Here is a 10,481-nt window from a genome sequence, read left to right on the forward strand (position 1 = left end):
AGGCCTATAAATCATAACACATCTTATGGTATTAGTAAAACTTTTTAAAATTCATAACTGATCAAGTCATAAACTCTCTTGATAAATAAGACTCCACATAACAAGTTCTGAAATACTATGAGACCTGGTTAAAAAGCATAAACCTGTTGAGTAAATCTGCTATGCAAAAAAAAAAATCTCAATGCGATATATATAATGGAAGCCTTCTTAAACAAAAACCGGGGAAAACAATAAACCTGCTAAAAGGTTCAATTTACTGCGCTCTGGGGCCATATTTCTCACCTGTTTTTGAAGCCGCCAGACAACTCAACCTGTTTAACCTTTGTAGTCCTTTCCCCCAGCAACTTCTCCTGCTCTGCTCCCATCCTTCCCATGCCTGTGAACGTCAGGAATTCCCCAAAGAGCGCAGAATGACATTAAATCATGACCAGCCACCGTGTTGATGGGGCAGAGTTTATCCTCTTTCCCATTTAGATCACTCTTTCCCAGTGACCCCACCATGTTCCCGCGTTCCTGAAAAAATCCCCTGCACATCTTAAGAAGCTTGCTTCCTCCAGCTAGGAGTGGATACCGGTTTCCCTCAACCTCTGCTTCCTTTCTGGAAAAAGACAACACGGCAGAGGGCAAAGGGACCCTGGGCACAGCTGTCAAGGGAGTGTGTGGGAAGAAGGGCCCCTACCGGAAAGAGAGAAGCAAAGCCAGGGGCTTCTCCTTCATTCTTCCTGAAGCAGCAAGGGGCTGGAAAAAAAGGAGGAAGGGTTCTTCCTCCCAAGAGTGGTCACGTGGCACTTCCCAGAGATGTAAATAAACATCAACTCCCCGCAGGGAGACAATCAACTACAGGCCAAGGTCCAGCTTGGCGGACCAATGACTTTTATTGGGTTATTACAGAAGTTTGGATGTGCTGGCTAGGTTTCATGCCCACTTGATACAGCTGGGGTAGTCTTAGACAAGGAAATCTCAACTGAGAAGATACCCTCTGGATATTGGCCTATGGGCAAGCCTGTGTTGCATTTTTTGATTAGTAGTTGGTATGGGAGGGGTCACTGTGGGTGGGCAGGTGGTTCTGGGTTCTATAATAAAGCCAGCTGAGCAAGCCATAGGGAACAAGCCGAAGCCCATAAGCGGCCCCCTTTTGAGGCCTCTACATCAGCTCCTGCCTCGAATTCTCCTGCTGTGTCTTCCCTCATCGATGGAATAGAATGTGGAAGTGTAAACACAGTAAATCTGTTGCTACCCAAGTTGCTTTTGGCCATGGTATTGGATCGTTCAAATAGAAACCCTAACTAATACAGTGGGTGAGTGGAGCAGAAATGACTTGAAAACAAGATGTATTACCAAATCCCAACCCAACATGGGCAAACAGTTCTTGAACCCTGAAAACCTAGAATCATTTGAGCTAAAGACAGCTCAACAGGTCTGAGAGAATCCCTTCTTGGCAACTCAGCCTTTTCCAGGTGATTTGGAGGTCTCAAACTATGTTTCAGCAGTCCCGACTGCTCATAAAAGGGGAGAGAGAGAGGATCCTCCTGCATCTGGTCAGTTTCAGGAACTTCCTGAAGCTTTTGAGTTGTTTACTTTGTGCCTTTTCTTTATCTGCCCTTTGGAACATCCTGGGCCTTAACTTAATACTGTCCCTGTAGAGTGGAAGTTTTACCTCTTTTTAGAGCATCCTGAGTCTCAACCAGATTCTCTGCAGGAGGGAATGTATCAACTGGGAGGAAATTGCCACACAACAGAGGGTAGTTGGGTGAGTGATACCCAAAGACTAACCATGGTCCTCAGCTGAGCTCTCTCCTCCAAAATACATAGGCAAATATCAAGGGAAGGAAGATACATAAATCTCCGAGAGAGGTACCATTTGGGAATGCCTTTAAAATTGCTTTGTGTACACACCTTCTCTGCCAACTCCTACATATCAGCTGGAAGAGTATTAACAAACACTTAAAAACCTACACAGGCAGCCATGTAACAGCTGAACTTCACAAGCAGACCCCTCGGGAAGCTGCGTGCTGATTCCAGCAATTTAGCCATTGCAGAAGTGATTTCTTGAATTTGTCTTTGGAGAGTTCCATCAAGCTAATTTTGCCAAACTTTCCTGAACTAATACCCACCATCACCACCACCACCACCACCTCTTCACAATTGGCTTTTGGAAATTGCATTCATTTGTTGGATAACCAATGTGTTCACCTGTTATATATTGAGGACCTCAGACTTTCCAAGCCTTGTGGCCGGCTCAGGGGATAGAGAATTTGCTGAGCTAGAGACCCCCTGTCTTTTATGAGCATAGCAAAGATGGGAACAGCACACATGCTGGATTGATTCACTTTTTAACCCACCAACACGAATCAATTGCGCAACTTAAAGTAATTTTGCTGTGATAGTTTCATACATGTAAATATCATGCTTGGATTATGTCCATGCTCTCTTATACCCTCCCCTCTCTCCGTGTCCTCCCCTGCCACCTTCCTGTTCCCTAATAATCACTCTTCTACTTTCAAACCATCTTTTCTTTTGCTTTCCACATATAAAAGCAAATATTTGATATTTGTCCTTTTGAGTTTGGGAGTCTGGCTTTATTTTGTTCTGTTTTACTTGCTCCTTGTTTCACTTATTTTCTGCAAATGGCATAATTTCATTCTTCTTTATGATGGAATAATACTGATGTAATGGTGTGTGTGTGTGTGTGTGTGTGTGTGTGTGTGTAGTTGGTTTTCCTTTGCTGTAATAAAATCCCTTGGTATAAATAGCTAAAGAAAGGAAGAGTGTAACTTTATCCACAGGTCAAGGGTGCAGTCTATCACACCGGGGAAGTCAAGGCAGCAGGGATGTGAGTTAACTGGTCCCATTGTACCCACAGTCAGGAAGAAGAGAGATGTGTTTGCCAGATGGTTTCCCCTTTTTATGTAGTCCAGAACCCAAATGGGGAGGCTGTCCATTAGGGTGGCTCTTCCCCTCTCAACTTAATCAAGATGATCCCTTGTGGACAAGCCCTGGTTTCATTACTAAATATCCCTTATAGATGTGTCCAAAGGCTTGTTGTCTTCAAGGTGATTCTGGATCATACCAAGCTGGTGACAATATCCATTCACCTGTCGACGAACATCTAGACTGAGTTCCAAGCTTGGTTAAAAGTGCTGAGGCACAACTTCTGATTGCCAGCAAAAATCCTTCAGGAATTATGGCGTTGAGTTAAAAAAAAATGTCTTCCGTAGGCTCACGTATTTTAACTGGATCCCCAGTTGGCGGTGCTGTTTGGTGAGGTTATGGAGTGGGTTCCCTAGGAGGTGGAGCCCAGCTGGAGGAAGTCCATCCCTGGGTGTGAGCTCTGAGAGTTGACAGCCTCTCTCTGTGTGCTTTCCGCCAGTGGTTGAGGTTGTGATCTCCCTGCTCTAGTCATCTGCCGCCCTGTTCCCCCACTGTCATAGGCTCTCCCTCTGGAGTACAAGCCTCGGCGAACTCTACCGTAATCATTATCCGTAGTGATTTTCATCACAGCAACAGAAATCAGCCAGCATGGCACACACCCCGGAGTGGTATGGATTACACTTCTACAGCAGCTGCGCTAACTTACTTTCCCACTAACAATGTAAAAAATGTTTACTTTTCTCCAATCCTTGAAAATTTTGGGATTTCTTTACTCTCTTGGATATGCCAAGGATACTACGTCTGGAGGTTTTCCAACTTTCCCCGAAGCAGATGATGATATAAAAAGCAAATCATTTGGGGATAATCTTCCCTTCTTCGGGAACCATGCCTAATTTACAAATGCTTTATTGATTTATAACTAGCACACTTTGATAGTTCACCTTATTAGGTGTGTAGTTAAGTGGACATTGGTCCCTCTGATTTATGTGGCCTTCATTATTTCAGGTCAGAGCAACTTTGTCTGCCCACCAATGGCATATCTACCTGCTGGCTGCCTCACTCCTCTCTCCCTTAATGCATCTTCCCAAACCACAATCCACTTCCTGTCCTTATGGCTTTCAATTCTGGGCATTTCGTATAAAGTAAATTAGCCAAACCTAGTCTTTTTTGATTACCTCCTTTTAATTCGTATAATATTGATCGGATTTACATCTTTGGATTTTTGTATCCTTATTTTATTTCTTGGTGGGGTTTTTTGGAGGTTTTTTTTAAAAAAATACTTCTGTTATATAGATGTACTGTATTTGGTTTATCTTTTTATTAACTTATATTTTGTTATTTCTGCGTCTGAACTATAATGAGAATCTTTTGTGCACAAGTTTTATATGACCTCTGGTGTGTGTGTGTGTGCTCACATGTTTGCACAAACACACACACACACACACAGTGCACTTGTGTGTAGGTGCCCATGAAGGCCAGCAGAAGGCGTCAGATACTCAGGAATTGATGTTTCAGGTGTGGGTGAGCTGCCTAATGTGGGTGCTAAGAATAGAACCTGAAGGTCTGGAGCAGCTCCGAGTCACTCCTCCAGCCTGTGTTTTGAGTTCATGGTGTCTTCTGACCATTCCAGTTTGAATAAATTCTGACACGCTTGTAGTTTTCCTCTGTTGCCCGTTAACTATCAAGTGAATAATTATTCCAGAGTATTTCCTGAACCATCGCAACTCTAACATACATGACTACATTCCTTTTGAAATGACATCTTGTGAATGGCGTGAGGGAGGGGGCCAAGGTTTCTATCTGCCTGTAAAGAAGCCGTCAGCACCATTTGCAGAAATGACCTCTCTCTCTCTCTCTCTCTCTCTCTCTCTCTCTCTCTCTCTCTCTCTCTCTCTCTCTCTCCCTTTCTCCAATCCTGTTGCCACTATTGTTGACAATGTGCGCCTGGATTGTGAGTAATAAATATGAGCTTATTTCACAAATTTTAGCCCCACCCCATTTACCTGTGTGTGTACCTCCACCCTCTGCCTCCCCGGCGCAGCACTGATTTCTAGAGCATTTGGTAAATTTCAGCAACGTGAAACATGGAGACTCCAACCTGATTCCTCTCTTTTCAAGAATCACCTTTTGGGCTGGTTGCTTCCTTTTACATATGGATTATAAGACCCACTCCCTGATGTCAGCAAAAGGCAGTTTGGTTTTGAATGGGTGTTGCAATAAGCTATGGATCTGTCAGTGTAGGGATGACCTAATATGGTGGCACATTTACCTGTAACCTTGGGTCACCTCTTATATATTTAAATTTTCTTTGGTTGCTTTCCAATCGTGTTTCATACTTTTCATTAAGCCTCCCCCCAGCTGTTTAATAAATTATCCCAAGGACTCAAGATAGCTTTTCTTTCTCTTGTACATGAAAGCTGATGATTTTACTTTTCCTAGTTCAGTGTGAGTGTGTAGAAACACAACTGATTTTGTGCATGAACCTTAAATCCCAAAGCCCGTACTAAGCTTATATAATCTAGCAAGATTTTATTTTTTTTAATTTTTTTATTTTTTTGGTTTTACGAGACAAGGTTACTCTGTATTGTTTTGGAGGCTGTCGGTCCAGCCTGGCCTCGAACTCACAGAGATCCGCCTGCCTCTGTCTCCTGAGTGCTGGGATTAAAGGCATGCGCCACCACCGCCCGGCTGCAAGACTTTAACATATGAAAAATTTTCTAAAACAAAGGGCTTCCTTCCTCCCCCCCCACTCTTTCCCACTGGATGCCTTCTATTTATTTTTCTCTTATTTCAGTTTTACTGTATTTGTATGTGCATGTGTCTGCCTACGTGTGATATATACAGAGCACTACATGCCTGCATGTGCCCTCAGAGGTCAGAAGACAGCATCGGATCTCCTGGAACTAGAGTTACAGGTGGTTGTCTGCCGTCATGTGGGTGCTGGGTCCTCTGAAAGAGAAAACAAGAAGAGTTCTTAACTGTCATGCCGTCTTCCAGCCCGTTTGTCTTATTTGATTTCTATTTTCTATAGTGTTCCTTACACTATTGATGGGGGAATAAGGATTTTGAACATATGCCTATTAAGGAATGCTGGATGTTTTCCTTTTTCTTTCTTAAAATTTTATTTATTTGTTTGTTTATTGAGACAAAGTCTCACTATGAAGTTCCAGCTGGCCTTGGGATTGCTTTGTAGACAAGGCTGTGCTTGAACTCACAGACATCTGCAGGTCTCCGCCTCTGGAGTGGTGGGATTAAAGGCATGCATGAAACACCATACCCAATATACACCACCACGAACACATCCTAGACTGTGATCTAAGGACACAGGCTTCCAACAGCCTCCTGTGGGTATCTCTTTCACAAATAACTTCTTTCATTTTTGACTTTGATTTTTTTGTTGTTGTTGTTTGTTTGAGTCTTATAGTCTTGGCTAGTCTTGAACTCATGATGAATCCAAGAAGAACCTTGGGCTCCTGATCCACCTGCCTTCATCTTCCAAGTGCACATACTTTTAAGTTTATAGTCAGCTCTTTTGTTCCCCACTAGTAATGCTGCCCCAGATCCCTGCATTACTCAGTAATCTCCAAGTGTTGAGTTCAACAATGACCAGAGACAAGCCTCTTCCCACAGAGGGAGCCTCCATTCAAAACCGTAAGTCTTAAGAGCAGGGCTTTTATCAAAAAAAAATCTGCCCAACAAGCAAACTCTTGACACTTCTTGGGAATGAGAGCTTTAGTGGAATCTTGACTCTGTACTTCTCCCTCAGAAGCTCTGTGTGTTTTCACACCTGCTCTGTTGTGGGAGTAAGACAAGTTCAAGTCTCTCTGCTTCCCTTTCTCCTCCCCAGTTCTCACTGCTGGGGGCCCCTTGGTACCTAGAGCCCTGCTCAGGTTAGCACGAACCCTCTTGCTGGTTTAGTCTGCTGGCTTTTCTGCAGGTGGATTTTGAGCAGCCCTGACCGCCACTCCTCTGACCACGCCTTCCTTCCTCTTTTTTTGACAGACCAGCCAACACCCTCATCCAATCCATTCATTCTCTGTTTGCAGGTAAAGCGGGGTCCTGCACAGCCTCCAGGATGAAAGAGCTGGAAACCTTCTTGCAACAACTTCCAGTGAGACCAGCTCAAAACCTTTGATTCCAGGTGAAAACCAAAGTAAGGACATGAACTTAGTTGGCATTTGACTAAAACACAGCTTTGATGAAATTACATACATAGGCAAGAAATGCTTTTTTCCCCCCTTTTTGGTACAATGTAATCAAGTGACACAAATCCCTGCAAGACTCCATGACTGAAGCCCATAAGAAGCAAGCGTTCAAATGCAATGTTGAAATTATCAGGAACAATTAACCACTGTCACGCTGATAAGTCCCCAGAACAATTAGGAGTGACTCAGACCCCATGAAAGACACTTGGGCCTCCACCCCCTCCCCCGTTGCCCCTCTCACCAAAAGCACTACTTCAGTTTATTTTTATTTTCTTTCCCAACAGTCACCGGCCTCGGCTCAGATGGCACGGATCCGTTCCTTCACAGCCATTTTTTTCTGAACATAAGCAGGCTGCATTTAAAACTCCCCAGCTCATCCGTCTTCATTTGAGGACTGGGTTAAAAAACAAAATTAATGATTGCTATCAGCGAGACGACGAGCAGCATCTTTGGTGAAAAGTAGATCTGCCACGATTGTCCAAGGCTGACATCTTTCACCAGCTGGAAATGGCTGGATGTACTTGTAAACATTATTAAAAATAATAACTTAATGTTTCCTTCCTGTGACTCGCTAGCATTAGCAAGGTAGTTCCAATTAGTATTTCCTCTGAGTGAGGGAGGCTTTTTTTTTTACTTCGTTTCATTTAAAGGGGGGTTTGTTCTCTAATTTTTCTCCGCTGCCGTTGTCAATAATAGAACAGAGCCGAACGGCCGGCTACCTTCCTCCCATCACTTACGCCTTGCAAAGCCGGAGCAAAGGAATATGCATCTTTGATTTTATTTGTTTTAGCTGCGCTTGTTCTGAGGGAGAGGAGACACATTTACATCCCTGTGGTCGCTATGGGATTGTGTGGAGTCTTAAAATACAAGTAAATCACATGGAGGGACTAAATCATTTTGTAGGGTTTTGAGAGTGAAGGCAAATCATTCAATGATAGATTAATAAGAATGGCTGAGAATGGTGTGCTTTTTTTTCCATGGGAGGAGACCCAGCTCTGAGTTCCTCCAAAGGGCAGATAGGAAGAAAAGAGGGCGGGGAGGAAGGGGGAGGATGGAAGGGTAGGTGCCGCCACCACCCAGGTGCTCTGCATGTTGGCCTTACCTCCAGTTCTAATGAGAACCCCTTTAACAGACTCATCACACTTTATTACACTCAAAGAAAAAAAAACACGCTTCTAAATGCTAAGCCACCGAGGCACGCATTAGTCCAAATGCGAATCTGCAAGATGTGCTTGGCAGCCTCAAGGTATGAGCTGCTTCCGATTCCAACACAAACTCGGTGAATATTCCAATTGATTATGTGGGGCAAACCAGGTGCCATTTACTCAAGTGAATATGTAACTTGCATACGCAACATGATCTCACCCCCTTGTTTATCTTCTTCTCCAGAAAGCCTCCCAAAGACGTAGGCACTGGCACACAGGCTGCTCACCAACATGCAGTCCATGCCTTGGCTGTGCTGTCTGGGGTGAGCTGACCTCCACGGGACTCTTTAGTATCAGGGGAGAGCAAATCATTATGTAGAAGATTGAAGGCGTTGTTTACATCAATTAAGTCCAAGGCTGGGGTGGAAAGGACCGTGTAAAAATCTGATTGCTTTCTTTTAAAGTGTTTGGGTTTTTTTCCCCTGGGGACTGTGTTCTTGGGCTCTGATGCAGGTTAAAGTTTAGGCAGAGGAGAGGACACTGAGCCTGTCAGTGTCCGTATGTCCCATGAGGTGCTGCTGTCTTTCTGTGTTCTGAAACATGACAGGGTTGCAGTTGCCAGGAACTGATGAGGACCAGAGGAAGCAAGGAGGGGAGGAACACTGAATGCCACCAAGTAAGAAAGGAGCTTCCAATGTGTGTGTGTGTGTGTGTGTGTGTGTGTGTGTGTGTGTGTTGGGAGTGGGGGAGTCCAGTACATGGACTCTCTGGAACTGAGAAAGCACAGAAGTCTCCAGTAGAGACCTGTTTGCAGAAAGGGATATGACCACCTCCTTAGAAGGGTCTCTCCACTGTGTAGCCTCCCTGTTGTACTGCAAACATCCAAGCTTCTGGGCACACTCTCTACTCAGCTCAACAACAGCTACCTTGTGTAGTGGCCAGAGCTCACATCTGTCAGTGTCACGTGAACCTGCCAGCCCAGGATGAGGGAGTCAAAGAGAGGCTCTGCTTATTCAATTATGACACGATTCAGACATCCCCATAGGGTTGGACACGGAACTGCAGAGTTCATATTTTGAACCATCCGTTGACATGAAACCCATGGGGCACAGGTAGGATGTTCAACCAGATGAATGCTAGAGAAAGCCATGAGGGACAGAAAGGAACCGGAGAGGGGTGACAGGCCTCTTCCAGAAGAGGGAATTCAAGAGAAATGACAACAGAAGAAGAGTGGGCAAGAGCAGAGGAGACAGAGGCAGCCAGGCTTGTCTGGGTTTTGACCATGCAGTAAATTCTGGGGAGAGGTATTTAGAAAATCTGCCTAGTTGTCCCTTTTGTCTCAGAGCAAGGGAGTCTCACAGTGAAGTCTGCAACACAGTCTGACTTTGAGTGTCAATGTTGACTCTCAGGGCCCATCACTGTTTTCCCAAAATGCACACTAACCTCAGTCCTAAACATTTGGAAAGCGATAGGAATTCAGAGACATGAAAGAAAGCAACTCTGCCTCTCTGGGGGTTTTCAAGACATGGGAGAGGGGGGACTTGTTGGGAAGCAACTCTCACCCCTGTAACCAAAATGCCTGGCGTAAATGACTGAATGATGGGCGGGTCTATTTTGGTTCACAGCTTCAGAGGCTTCTGTCCATCCAGCTGTGGAGGGAGGGGTAGGGCATCTCATATCGTGGCATCCAGGACGCAGAGAAAGGGAATGCCTGAGTTTTTGGTTTCCTCCTTAAGATCCCCAGTTTAAGGATGGCACTGACCACATTCACTGGGGGTCTTTCTCCTGTAATTCTCTCTGGAAGCACATTGAAAGAGGATACAGAATGCTTTATGTTGCTGTGAGAAAAACACAGAATTAACATAACTGACAGAAGAAAGGTAATTGTGGCTCATGATGTCAGAAAGTCGTGATCGGTCATGGCAGAAAAGGTCTCCTAAAGATTACACAGACTTCCAAAACACTGCTCCAACTCAGGAGCAGGTGCTCAAAAGACCGGCCTGTAGGAACGGTGCAGATTCTAGGTGTGACATAGACATGCCCAGAGGCATGCTATACTGTCCTACATACTAGTGATGTCAACAATCCAGATTTGCCGTCACACCATCTTTTTGAGCAGCCCAGAGCATGCCAGACCCGCCTACAACATACCATCGATGATCCAGTCAATGTCACTTCCAGGCAACCCTTAATTAAAGGCGATGTCCATAGTTTCATAGACTACATTGGGATTTTTTTTCCTTCCCCATTTCCCCAGAAT

The 10,481-nt window shown here is 44.6% G+C and overlaps 1 long non-coding RNA gene across 1 annotated transcript; it reads left to right on the top strand.

Moving 5' to 3' along the window:
* Nucleotides 1-1,553: 1,553 nt before the first annotated feature.
* LOC110343017 lies at nt 1,554-7,623 on the top strand. The gene is made up of 3 exons (XR_002385197.2): nt 1,554-1,750; nt 6,918-7,024; nt 7,361-7,623. It is a non-coding gene; the product is annotated as an uncharacterized LOC110343017 (long non-coding RNA).
* The last annotated feature ends 2,858 nt before the right edge of the window (nt 7,624-10,481 follow it).

Source organism: Mesocricetus auratus, unplaced genomic scaffold, assembly GCF_017639785.1.
Source record: "Mesocricetus auratus isolate SY011 unplaced genomic scaffold, BCM_Maur_2.0 Super-Scaffold_100046, whole genome shotgun sequence".
Taxonomy (NCBI): domain Eukaryota; kingdom Metazoa; phylum Chordata; class Mammalia; order Rodentia; family Cricetidae; genus Mesocricetus; species Mesocricetus auratus.